This window comes from Myotis myotis, unplaced genomic scaffold (assembly GCF_014108235.1).
Source record: "Myotis myotis isolate mMyoMyo1 unplaced genomic scaffold, mMyoMyo1.p scaffold_m19_p_3, whole genome shotgun sequence".
Classification (NCBI taxonomy): domain Eukaryota; kingdom Metazoa; phylum Chordata; class Mammalia; order Chiroptera; family Vespertilionidae; genus Myotis; species Myotis myotis.
The window spans coordinates 191,269,906-191,283,038 of NW_023416335.1; positions in this window are offsets into that span (position 1 = coordinate 191,269,906).

Below are 13,133 nucleotides of genomic sequence, written 5' to 3' on the forward strand. Positions count from 1 at the left end.
TCATTATTTTTAACCTCATAGCTTGTTCTCACCTCTGCGCTATTCGGTTGTTTTCTTTGTCAACCCACTCTTTATTCTCGCCTTTAAAAGCCAAGGCGTGATTTGTTTTCACAGAAGATAGAGAAGTGTTCCCTTTGTCTATAGGTTAGATCTGCATTGAGAGAGGGGTGTGTAGACTCTTAATGGGCAGGAGCCAGGTTTGTGCCAGAGAAGAACCTCTGCCAGGCTTCAAGGAACCAGTCCGACAAGGATGCGAGGGGAGAAAGGAGAGGGCAGCCAAAGGCTGGAAAAGGGCAGGCCTGAGGTGTAGGGGGGTGAAAGGGTATGTTGCCAGGGTGAATGGCAGGCTTTGGCTGGGGATGAATTGAAAAAGATTCTGGCGGAGAATTAGTGGTGAAAACTAGGTAAAGCATTCGTCATTTAGATTTGTGGCCTGTCAAAGTTGAAAGCTTCCTTGTGGAGGCTTAGGATGGATATACTGAGCCCACGCTGAATATCCGAGCACCAAGAACAAGTTGTACCTATAGATAACTTTCCGATTATGTGATATGCAGGCCAAGAAACATTACTCATGTGTTTTCATGGGTTCCGTGGGAGAATTATCACCAAGTGTCTACCGAAGGCCTGTAATACATCTCAAGGATAAGGAGTCCTGATGCCACCAGTGTCTTTTTTCCCAATCGCCTATGGAACTTGCATACCTAATGGGGACCTGGCCATTTCAGCCCCATTAGATATGGAGCAGAACCCACTACCAATTCATTTAGTCACATCCCACCTCTAAGGATTTTTTTTTTTTAATTTCCTGAATCTTCGGCCCCTACATCTACTAAAAGTTACGAATTTAGATGCTGTCAGGTGATAAGTTAGTGATGAAGTATAATTGTGTTCACTGACTGATATAAATCTCGGCTAGGGATACTCTGTCACAGAGCATGCCTTATTAATTATGAGCCAGTGGTTTAACTTATGTAGAGGCTTTACTCTGTATTTTGCCGTAATTCTTTTCAAGTTCATTATTCTCCAGGACACAGGAGTCTTCCTGGGTCATAGGTTTAAGCAATTTCCCAAAGAAAAATTCAGCATGAAAAAGAAATGTATCCAACAGTAAAGTGAAGTAGTAGAAAACCTCCATCCTTAAGACAGTCGTCGTCGTGGGCAGAATTAGCTGGGAAACAGGTACGGAATTGCTTCTCCACCTAAATGGAACAAAACAATTTGTGATTCCTAGAAAATGCACAACTGGCTTTTTTTTATATTTTTTCTAAACTTTCTCATTTTCATTTAAAGATCCTGCTGGAATTAGTCTTTTCTTTTTCAAACCAAATAGTTCCTGTGAATGGAGGCTAAATAATTTCTTTACTCTGCATAACACTGAAAGTCATTAGCCTAAATAGGTGAAAAGGAAATGCATTCTATCTGGTGAGTGGAAATCGAACCCTCCCCCTGCAAACTTATCTAAATAAGGAAAAATCAGGATTTGAAAGGAAATTAACTGGTTAGAAGCAACTAAACCAAATAGAATAGAAAATAGGCTAATGTAATTTTGTATATCAACTGAGCATTGAATGTTTCAAGCTTCTCTTTTCAGCCCAGCATTGTGCAATGAATTGTGAAGGAAGAGGTGCTCCTTAACCCTAGAGGTATTAGTATCCTTGGAATGTGTCTGTTTACAAGTAACCAAGCAAGTAAACCTGGGTGATCACATTTTTATGCAAATGTGGGTAGGATGAAGTAGGAAGGGGGTGGGGGGAGAAATCCAAACCTTTACTCTAACCAGCAGCAATGTGGGATATAAACCATCATGCATGTCCCGCCCCATCCCACCACAATTCTATATGCCACTTTAACGTCCAGTTGGGAGATGAAATGAAGATAATGGGGATTTACAGACTCTTAGATATTTAAAGCAAAAAAGAACTTTAAAATTATCCAAGCCCCTTAATTTTGAGTGGAGAAAATTGAAGACTAAAAGATGAATGTAGAAGGGGAACATTTTAGAATACTTGGCAAATAGATGTCCAAAAATATTTGTTAATTAAATTAATTTCCTAGATGCTCTCCTTTCTTTCAGCTGAAAAAAAAGAAGAAAAAAGGAATTAAAACATATAAGGAGACTTCTCATTCCTCACCACTAATACCCATGATGGTGTTCAGGACATGCCCCAAATATACCTCCTTCATATATTAGTTATTTAAACTGAAGAAGTTTGAGAAAAAGGTAGAAACAGGAAAGTCACTCTGACTCCTTCCTTCTTTCTTCTTTCCTAAGCCAGGTCAAAAAACCCTCTGAGAGGTTCCCCTGAAGGAATGGAGGATCCTTATCTCTGAAGACAAAAGAACATCAAGAGGAATCCACTTACCTCATTCTCCTTAACTTATGATATTCCTTCATGACTATGCACACTTCATCCAACCCAGCATAAAAATACACCAGTCTAGCCTGACCGGCTTGGCTCAGGGTTGAGTGACCTATGAACCAGGAGGACATGGTTCGAATCCAGGTCAGGGCACATGCCCCGGTTGTGGCCTGGACCCCTAGTGTGGGGCATGCAGGAGGCAGACGATCAATGATTCTCTCTCATCATTGATGTTTCTATTCCCTGCTCCCTTCCTCTCTGAAATCAATAAAAATAGATATTTTAAAAAATACACCAATCTAACTTGCTTTGGTTCTTCATTTCTTCATGAAGGTTCTCTTGTGTTACATACAACTTAAATAAGTTTTGTTGAAATAAATTTGTAGGCCCAAGATGGAGCCACTCCTGCCTAGAGTTCCCGGCCAGCAAACTGAAACTTGCATAACGTTCATGTCCCTGCAAATGTTCCACTTGACCAGAAACAGTCTATCCAGTCGGCCAGTCCCCAAATGCCAGGCCAACTCTGGGCTGTATATTACCACCTTTTTCGTTGTTCTTTATCCTACAAAGCTTCCTGCCTTGCACTCTCCTAATGGTGACTGTCCACTTCATAAAGTGTTAAATAAAGTTTGTCACCTAAATTGTCTCCTTCAGTCAATTCTTTTTGTTAGTGTTTTGTTAATCCTCACCCGAGGATATTTTTACATTAATTTTTAGAAAGAGTGGAAGAAAGAGGGAAAGAGAGAAACATCGATGTGAGAGGAACACATGGATTGGTTGTCTCCTGCACCAACCCTGCCAGGGCCTGGGCTGGGGAGGAGCCTGCCCTTGACCAGAATCAAACTCAGGACCCTTTGATCCACAGGCTGATGCTCTATCCACTGAGCCAAACCAGCTAGGGCTCCTGTAGTCATTCTTTTAATAATTTGTATGCTTTTCTCCTGTTAATCTGTCTTTGTCAGATTAATTTTCAGACTCAGCCAGGGACCCTAAGGGTTGAGGAGTGCTTTTTCCTTCCCTACACCCACCATACTCCCTTTCTTTTTTTTTTTTTTTTTTTATATATTTTATTGATTTTTTACAGAGAGGAAGGGAGAGAGATAGAGAGTTAGAAACATCGATGAGAGAGAAACATCGATCAGCTGCCTCCTGCACATCTCCTACTGGGGATATGCCCGCAACCCAGGTACATGCCCTTGACCGGAATCGAACCTGGGACCTTTCAGTCCGCAGGCTGACGCTCTATCCACTGAGCCAAACCGGTTTCGGCAATACTCCCTTTCTTTAGAACCGAAATTTAAAATTACTATGTTGGCCCTAACCGGTTTGGCTCAGTGGATAGAGCATCGGCCTGCGGAATCAAGGGACCCAGGTTCGATTCCGGTCAAGGGCATGTACCTTGGTTGCAGGCACATCCCCAGTGGGGAGTGTGCAGGAGGCAGCTGATCGATGTTTCTCTCTCATCGATGTTTCTAACTCTCCATCCCTCTCCCTTCCGCTCTGTAAAAAATCAATAAAATATATTTTAAAAAAAAATTACTATGTTGATTGGTTCAACTCAATATTCCATGTATCACTACCTTCAAAAGAGACATACACTCCTACATCCTTCAGTAGGGTAAGGTTGACAATAACAAAAGCATCAACAGTTTAAACAGTTACCATTAATTAAGGGCAAATCATGAACCTCTCAGCTTTGGTTTTCTTTCTGTAAAATGGGAATAACACCCAGTATTTTTTAGAATAAATGAAATGTTTGTACAGTATTTCATACAGTGTCTGACATAGTTCAAGCTATTATTAGTTTCCTTTAGTAACCCAGTATATTTCTTATCATCACCAAATGTACCTAAATCACTTTTTTTTTCAGCCTGCATCATAACTTTCTAAACTCACAATTAGATAATAAGTTTATGAGTTAATGAATTTACTGTCGAGGAGAAAACGCTTTTCTTCTGTTCTCTTAGATTCAATTAATGAGGGTCCGTGCATTAAACTATAAAAAGCCAAATTAGCAGGAGAAAAGGCACACAATTTTTATAAATATTTACTTGTATGGGCGTTCACAGAAAAGAAAACTCAAACTGTTAGGGGAGCTTCTATACCCTTCTTAAGAAATGAAAAAGATTTGGGGCTTTCCGGGGCATAAAATGCTAAATTGTTGGGAGAAGTGCTCTTATCCCTGGGTGGGGTTTGGGGTGGGGAACTGGAGGGGACCTTCTTCAAAGGGAAATTTATTAGGCAGAGAACTCTTTCTGCATCTGTTAATTCTCAATTGCTTGTAGCTCAAAATAATACTTATGCCAAGTGGTATATTTGAGGGCAGCATATTCTGACCCCCTTATTGCTATCATTTTATTTGAAAAGAGTATTCCATTTTTCCTGTGTACAAAATTTACCTTTTTGGGATTTCAAGTGTGTCTTTGGTCTACTTTTCCAGGACTTAGGTACAAATTGATTTATTTATACCATCTGGGTTTGTATCCTAAGCCCAGAAAGCTAAACCCCTGGGAAGAAGTCTAAAGGGAAAAAATATTCAAAATATACTTAGAGCCTCTCTCTGTTCATGGCTTCACAGACATTATTGCATTTAACCCTCTCAATAATCTTTCTCTGTTAGCTATTATTAATCTTTAATTTATGGATGAGGAAATCAAAGCTCAGGAAGGTTAGACAAATTGTTCCAAGTTCATGGGAGTAGTAAGCAATAGAGTCAGAATTTAAATTTAGGTCTGTCTGACCCCAAAGTTCATAACTACATCACATCATTCACAGTGTGAAAGTAGAGTGATGCAGGTCTATTTAAAATGCTTAACCAACACATAAATGTTTGTACAAAGAAGGTTGGCATTTGCCATTGTCAATACATGCAATGGAAGGCCCATTCTGACTTTGTAAACAATAGAAATAGCTTTGGTTATCAGTCCACAAAAGACACTAGGGAGATGTCTCAGCAAACATAGAGATGTATATGTGTTATTTCCCTAAATTGTCTGTTTTCTCCCTTTTCTGCTTTAAATTACTAGAGGCCCAGCGCACACATGTGTGGTTAGGGTCCCTAGGCCTAGCCTGGCCTCCATCGCATGGCCTCTGCCACCCTGTGATGCTACATGAAGCTCCCCGCCCCAGGATGCTCTGCGATGCTCACAGCCTCTAGCCTGCTCCGCGAGGCTCCCCCTACCCCTAGCCTGCCCCCTACCCCTAGCCTGCTTCGCAAACTCCAAGACTGCTCCGTGAAACTCCCCCGGCCCAGATACTGCTTCGTGAAACTCGCTGCCTCCGGGATGACTGCTCCGCTAAGCTCATGGCCATCCGGTAAAGTAGCCCGCTACCACTGCTCAACAGTCCCAACCCCCCCTCACAGTGAGTGACTCAGAGGCTGGGGGGAGGGGGGGCGCCGAGAGGTGCTCCATGCACTTCATGGTGACTGGTCACCCATTCAGTCGTGAGGGCACCTAGCTCTTTATATATATTAGGATGGTAAGCAGATAATGGCCTTAAAGATGTCATTCATGAAACCTGTGAATGTGTTATGCTGAGGCAAAGGGGAATTAAAGCTGCAGATGGAATTAAGGTTATAAAAAGATGGCCTGAAAATAGGGAGATTATCCTAGACTAGAGGCCCGGTGCACGAATTCATGCATGGTTGGGGTCCCTCAGCCTGGCTGGCGATCGGGGCCTATTGGGGACATCTCACCCAGTCCGATCAGGGCAGATGGGGGCCGGCCAGCTGGGGAGGGACTGCGGGAGGGCTCCAAGGTGTGTCCAGACCTCTCCTCCAGTCCTGATCCGCCGGACCCCAGCAGTAAGCAGTGCGCGTCACAGCGACTGGTCAAGTGGTCAACTGAACGGTCAGACACTTAGCATATCACACTTTTATTATATACAATTATCTGGCTGAGCCCAATGTAATCACAAAGATCTTTAAAAGTGTAGATGAGATAGAAGAGACAGGTTGAGTAATGTGATGTCAGAAGAACTCATGCTTCCGTTGTTGGCTTTGAAGATGGAAGGGCAGGCCAAACTAGGAAGCCTAGAAGCTGGGGATTGCCGGAGAGGGAGGGGGGGTGGATTTCCCTAGAGCTTCCAAAAAGAGAGCACAGCCCTGATGACTCATTGATTTTCACCCAGTAGCATGCAGACTTTTGATGTACAGAAATGTAAGGTAATAAAATTGTGTTGTCTTATACCACTAACTTGTTAAAGCAGCAATAGAAAACTAACACATAAGCTAATCACTGTTTCAAAAAGCAGCAGCTAATCTTAGACCTTTTGTGCTGCCTAAAGTTCAGCCAATTGCCAACTTCATTGCTCTTTTGTGGGCTAACAGCTGGAGAATGTATTGTATCACATGCTTCGACTAATCTGTGAGTAGGTGCTTGGGATCATTTTGAGGGACAGCTTTTCAGTTGGGTGAAAAATGCTATGAAAGTATAATTTTCAAAAAGGTAGAATTAATAACTCTCATGCAAATATAAAATGAACATGTATCAGAGATTTTATATAACTCCATTCATGAAAAATACAGTGAGATATTAAAATTAGTTCAAAGTGCATTTGAGAAACTGGGTATTTACATGCAATTTAATAAGAGAATGTTAGAGAAGACTGCTGGTTTGGATCCAAAATTGGTTCACAAACCGTACCCTTAAGAATTATCTTTTCCTCTACGGGGCAGAAACTGTTTGCACTTATGAGTAATTCTCTGCTTCTTCAGAGTTGTAAAGTAACCAGTCAATTGAAAGTCAGCAAAAGGCTCAATCAAGTCCAGTGGTAAGCTCTAGGTTCCACTTCTAACTTTTAGATTTTTTTTTTTTGACAGCTATAAATCTGAGTAAAGAAACTGTTAAGAGTTGCCAGAGCCCTAGCTGGTTTGGCTCAATGGATAGAGCGTTGGCCTGTGGGCTAAAGGGTCACAGGTTCAATTCCGGTCAAGGGCACATGCCCAGGTTATGGGCTTGAACCCCAGTGTGGGCCGTGCAGGAGGCAGCCGATCAGTGATTCTATATCATCATTGATGTTTCTATCTCTCTCTCCCCTCTCCCTTCCTCTCTAAAATCAATAAAAAATATATTTTAAAAAAAAGAGTTGCCAGAGTCAGGGAGACTAAATCTCCCCATCAGAGCACTCTACTTGAGTTTTCCTTCCTTTTTTTAATATATTTTTATTGATTTCAGAGAGGGAAGTGAGAGAGAGATAGAAACTTCCATGATGAAAGAGAATCATTGATTAGCTGCCTCCTGCACACCCACTACTGAGGCTCGAGCCTGCAACCCAGGCATGTGCACTTGACCGGACTCTTCAGTCCGCAGGCTGATGCTCTATCCACTGAGCAAAACCGGCTTGGGCTGAGCTTTCCTTCTTGATTAAGCTTTAGACATGTGGATGGCAAACCTGCTCCTCCCTCAGACTTCCCAGCTTAGAAAATGGCAATTCCAGTTGTCTAGCGGGGAAAACAACAACATCCTAAACAAACAAACAACAAAACCTTTGTTTTAGGAATCATTCTGTTGTAAAGATTTTTAATTTATTTATTAATTTTTTTTAGAGAGAGAGAGAGAGAAACATTGACTGGCTGCCTCCTGCACACCCCCTACTGAGGATGGATCCTGAAACCCAGGCATGTGTCCTGACCCAGAATGGAACTGACAGACTTTCGGTGCATAGGATGACCCAACCAACTGAACAACACTGGCCAGGGCGGAATCATCCTTGACTTTTTTCTTTAATTCATAGCCTACATTTAATTCATCCATTTATTCAGATTTAACCAAAATAGTTTAAGGAACTGCTATAAGACAGTCACTTTTTTCTATCATGAATGTCCATCAGTAGACAGTATGGACAAAATTTTTTTAAAAATATATTTTATTGATTTTTACAGAGAGGAAGGGAAAGGGATAGAGAGTCAGAAACATTGATGAGAGAGAAACATTGATCATCTGCCTCCTGCACACCCCCAACTGGGGATGTGCCCACAACCAAGGTACATGCTCTTGACCGGAATCAAACCTGGGACCCTTCAGTCTGCAGACTGGTGCTCTACCACTGAGCCAAACCGGTTAGGGCTGGACAAAAATTCTTACCCCATGGAGTTTGTATTTTAGTGTGTGTGTGGAGGGGGGGGGGGGTGCGGGGGGGGGAGATCATAAGTAAATCTAAAATTTATAGAATGTTAGGTAAGTGCAATTGAGGAAATTTTTTAAATGGAAAGGGGTTGGGAGAGTTGGTAAATGAGGCTTAGAATTTAAATAAGGTTGTCAGGGAAGACTTCACAGATACATTTGCTCCAGGCAGAGGGATCATGTGCCACTGTGTTAGAAGAACGATGAGGTTCAAGACACACTACTCCAAAATATGACTCCTTGGCGTGGTGGGTATTTTTAAGATAAATGGGTTTTAGAGAACAGTAGAAAGAGGAAGATCAGGGTGACCTTTTCCCCACCATTTTCCCTTGAAACATATCATTAAACCCTCATGTGAGATGTGCCCTCCGTATACCTGGAAAAGAGGAACATGCTTATCTCTGACATCAAAGGGATGCTGAGAAGAATCTGAACAAACAGGCCTTACCACGTTTCCCCTGTACTTACCTCATACTCTCTGAACTATCATATTCTCCTCAACTGTCTAGTCTTCATCAAACCTAGTATAAATATACTCAGGTTTAGCTATTTCTTCAGGCCTTTCTTTCCTTATAACGGCTCCCAAATCACATCAAAATTATATTGAATACATTTGTATGATTTCCTTCGGTTAACCTGTCTTTGTCAGTTTAATTTTCAGACCCAGCCAGGGATCCTAAGAGGGTCGAGAAAAACTTTTTCCTCCCCTCAAGGAACAGCAACCACATTGTGTCTGGACCAAAGTGAGATAGAAAGACAGGAGTTGGAGATGAGGTCAGCATTGTAAACAATTGTGAAAGTGCCAGGGAGGAGAGGGTGAGGGAGGGAGAAAGCAGATAGTGATTATTTAAAAACTGACTTTGGCTTTTAGTCTGAGAAATACTGGAAGGATGTGAGTAGAGGAGTAATAGTATCTGATTTCCATTTTTCACAGGAGCCCTCTGACTGCTGTGTTAAGAACGGGCGTGAGAGGTGAGGCTAGAAGCTGGTAGACCAGTCAGAAGGCATTTGCAATGGCGAAGAGTGGTAACAGTGGAGACGGTGAGAATGGTAACCCATATGCTAGAAAACTTTTGAAGCTAGAGTCAACAGGATTCACTGACATAATGGATGTGGGATGTGAGAAAAAAGACACACACACAGACACACACACACACACACACACACATGCATGCGTGTGCACGTGCTCACACATGCCTCCAAGGTTGTTAGCCTAAGAATAAACCTAAGAGATCATTCCATAAGAGAATGTGTACCATTGCCATATTTTTAAAACAATTGCTTAGTATTCCCTTGTGCTGATATATCAAATGGACATTTTCGTTATTATATAATATAGATACATTGATGGACATTTTCGTTATTTGTAGTATTTTCTAATCATGGTATCCTTAAGCATGTATCAGTACACAGAGACATAAGCACAACGGTAAAATAGAACCTTAAAGTGCAATTGTTAGGTAATTGCATTTGTGTTTTGTATATCAACTAGAGGCCCAGTGCATGAATTCGTGCACCGGTGGGGTCCCTCAGCCTGGCCTGTGCCCTCTCACAATCCAGGACCCCCCAGGAGATGTCGGACTGCCAGTTTCGACCCAATCTCCACAGGCTGGGGAGGGACTACGGGAGGCTGGTCGGCCAGGGAGGGACCACAGGAGGGCTCCAGGGCATGTCCAGCCCAGTCCCCGATCAGCCAGACTCCAGCAGCAAGCTAACCTACCAGTCAGAGCATCTGTGCCCTGGTGGTCAGCATGCATTATAGCAACCAGTCAAATGAATGGTCAGACACTTAGTATATTAGGCTTTTATTATATAGGATAACTATTACAAAGTTGCTAACCATTGAGGTTGTACTCCTATATTTTCTTAAGTGAGTAAATTAATACTGGAAGCCAGAATTAGCAATAATCCTAGGCCCCTTATAGAGATGTGTCAGGCAGGGTAGGGATGGCATGTAAAAATAATATTTCTTGAACATGCTGTGGCAGCTGAATAGATTAAAACCTATGTTTTAGAAGACTTCCTAACCTATGCCTTGCTATTTTATAGTCTTTTTTCATCTTTTAAGATTTTTAAAAATATTTTTATTGATTTTTAAAGAGAGAGAAACATCCAAGTGAGAGAAACATCGATCGGTTGCCTCCCAACTGGGGATGAAAGTCACAAACTGGGCATATGCCCGGACTGGGAATCAAAATAGGAACCTTTTGGTGCATAGGATGATGCTCAACCAACTGAGCCACAGCAGCCAGGGCTATTTTTCATCTTTAATTTTTTTTCATCTTTTAAATTTTTTCTGTCCCTCTCTGCCTTTCTAATCCTTTATACACACTACCACCAATCCTCTCACCTCCACCCACATAAAATGCATCTCCTATGGACACTTGCTAGAGGAAGATAAGCTATACTTCCCATAGAAAGATGAAGTATTATTAATAGAATACACACATGTGATAGTTTTGTTTGATGTAATAAATTTATGCTGAGCTTTTGTTTTTCTTGGACCAACATTATATGTTTACAAAATGCTAGCTAGGTTGAGAATAGTATATTATTGACTATGAATGAGTTTTCTGCACATAAACCAAAATTACTAAATAGAAAAAGTAAGCCCAAATGGATTCTGGCACCAAGAGTATTAGTGGGGCCGTAGCCAGTTTGGCTCAGTGGGTAGAGCATCAGCCTGCAGACTGAAGGGTCCTGGATTCGATTTTGGTCAAGGGCACATGCCCTGGTTGTGGGCTCCATCCCCAGTAGGGGGCGTGCAGGAGGCAGCCTATCAGTGATTCTCTTTCATCATCGATGTTTCTATCTCTCTCTCCCTCATCCTTCCTCTCTGAAATCAATAAAAATATATACTATAAAAAATACTTTTAAAAATTAAAAGAGTATTAGTGTGAACTTTGAGAGTATTGCCCCCGGGTCTGTATAGATGTGCTCAGCGTTAGTAATTCTACACTTTATAATTCAACCATTTCCCTAATACATTCAAACTTGACATGTATATAGATGAAGACAAGTTTAGATTTTTGAAGTATCAACTGTAAGATCACATGAATGGCCAGCGTGTCGCTCCTTTTTGTCTTGGGAACAACGTATAATGATGACTCAAGTAGAGAAAGCAACAACATTGATCCCAGGCAGGAAATGGCTTCTGGACCTAATGGCTCTGTAGTCCTGCGAAAGGTGATTTTTTCACTGTCTGAGTGTCACAAAAACAGTCTGATTTCTTAGCTTTGAGTATGTAGGAGAGGAAAAAGTAATCTTTCCTCTCCCCTCTTAGGTTCTATAGCTAGGGCCTGCAAATTGGGCTGACAAAAAGATTAATAGGAGGAACGTTTTTATTTTGTATGCACATGGGGGGGAAAACCCAAAAATTCCAAAAAGCAGTTAGACCTGGGAGCTTATATTATCATTTTCACAAGGGCAATAAATTTGTGGGAAAGTGCTAAGACAAAGAAAAGCACTTTCCCACAAATTTATTGGGCTTCTAGGTGCAGTAAATTGTAAGAAGGTAAATATATGGGGGAAACAAATGGAAAATAAGAATTACCTTAAGAAGGTTTATTTGTGCAGACCCATTTAAGTGCCATCTTCCCCTTATTGTCTCCCCAGAATCAGTTGTTCTCTTCTTCCTGGTATGGTGAGGGGAAGGGGGACACCTTTACAAAGGGACATTTATGCCCTGATTTTTGGCAGACAGCGGGCGGTAGAGAGCTTTTCTTGCATCTGCTGTTTCTCAGTTGCCTTCAGCTCAATATGATCTTTATGCCAATATGGCACGTTTTGGAGTGTGCCACTCAGAAAACCTAAATTCATATACCTGAATCTATTATTCTCTGCACAAACGTAACACCCTTTCGAGAATTAGTAAATATCGCCCATGATTTAATTATTCCCTTTGTTCAAAGTATTGTCCTAGGTTTTGTAAACATACTAAGATAAACAGAAATATTCACTCCTGCCCTGCCTGGTGTGGTTCCATTGGCTGGAGCATTTTTCTGTGCAGCAATAGGCAGTGGGTTCAATTCCAGGTCAGGGCACATTCCTGGGTTTTGGGTTTGATGCCTGGTCGGGGTGTGTACGGTAGGCAGCCAGTCCATGTTCTCTCTCTCTCCTCGCCCCCCCCCCCCCACATTTGTCTCTCTAAAAAAATTTAAAAATCAATAAAATGAAAAAAATGTTCACTCCTTTCAAGTAACTTAATATAATTAGAAAACAAAGTCAAGTGTATATATTGCTTCATGTGACCAACAGCACAAGCTTTGAGTTCTGTTTTTGGACCCTGACTATGCTCCTTACTTACTAATTCTGCCATTTACATGGTCATGGGCAAGTAACATAACTTCTGTAAATCTCATTCTTCTTATCTGTAAAATGAGGGGCCTACCTACCTTTTCAGGGTTATTATGAGAATTAAGTGGATGCTACACAGAATTCATTTAGTCCATTGATTGTCCTTGGAAAGCATTCAATATAATTGATTGTTGATATTAACAACTACAGTGCAAGCAGATGGTGATAAGAGCTCTATAAGAAGGTTATACTTACTCAAGAATGCCATGTCCCCATCTGGTCAGCAAAAGGGAGAAGGAGAGGGAAAAAAAAAGAGAAAGAGAAAAATAATGTTTGAAGTAGGATTTGGTCA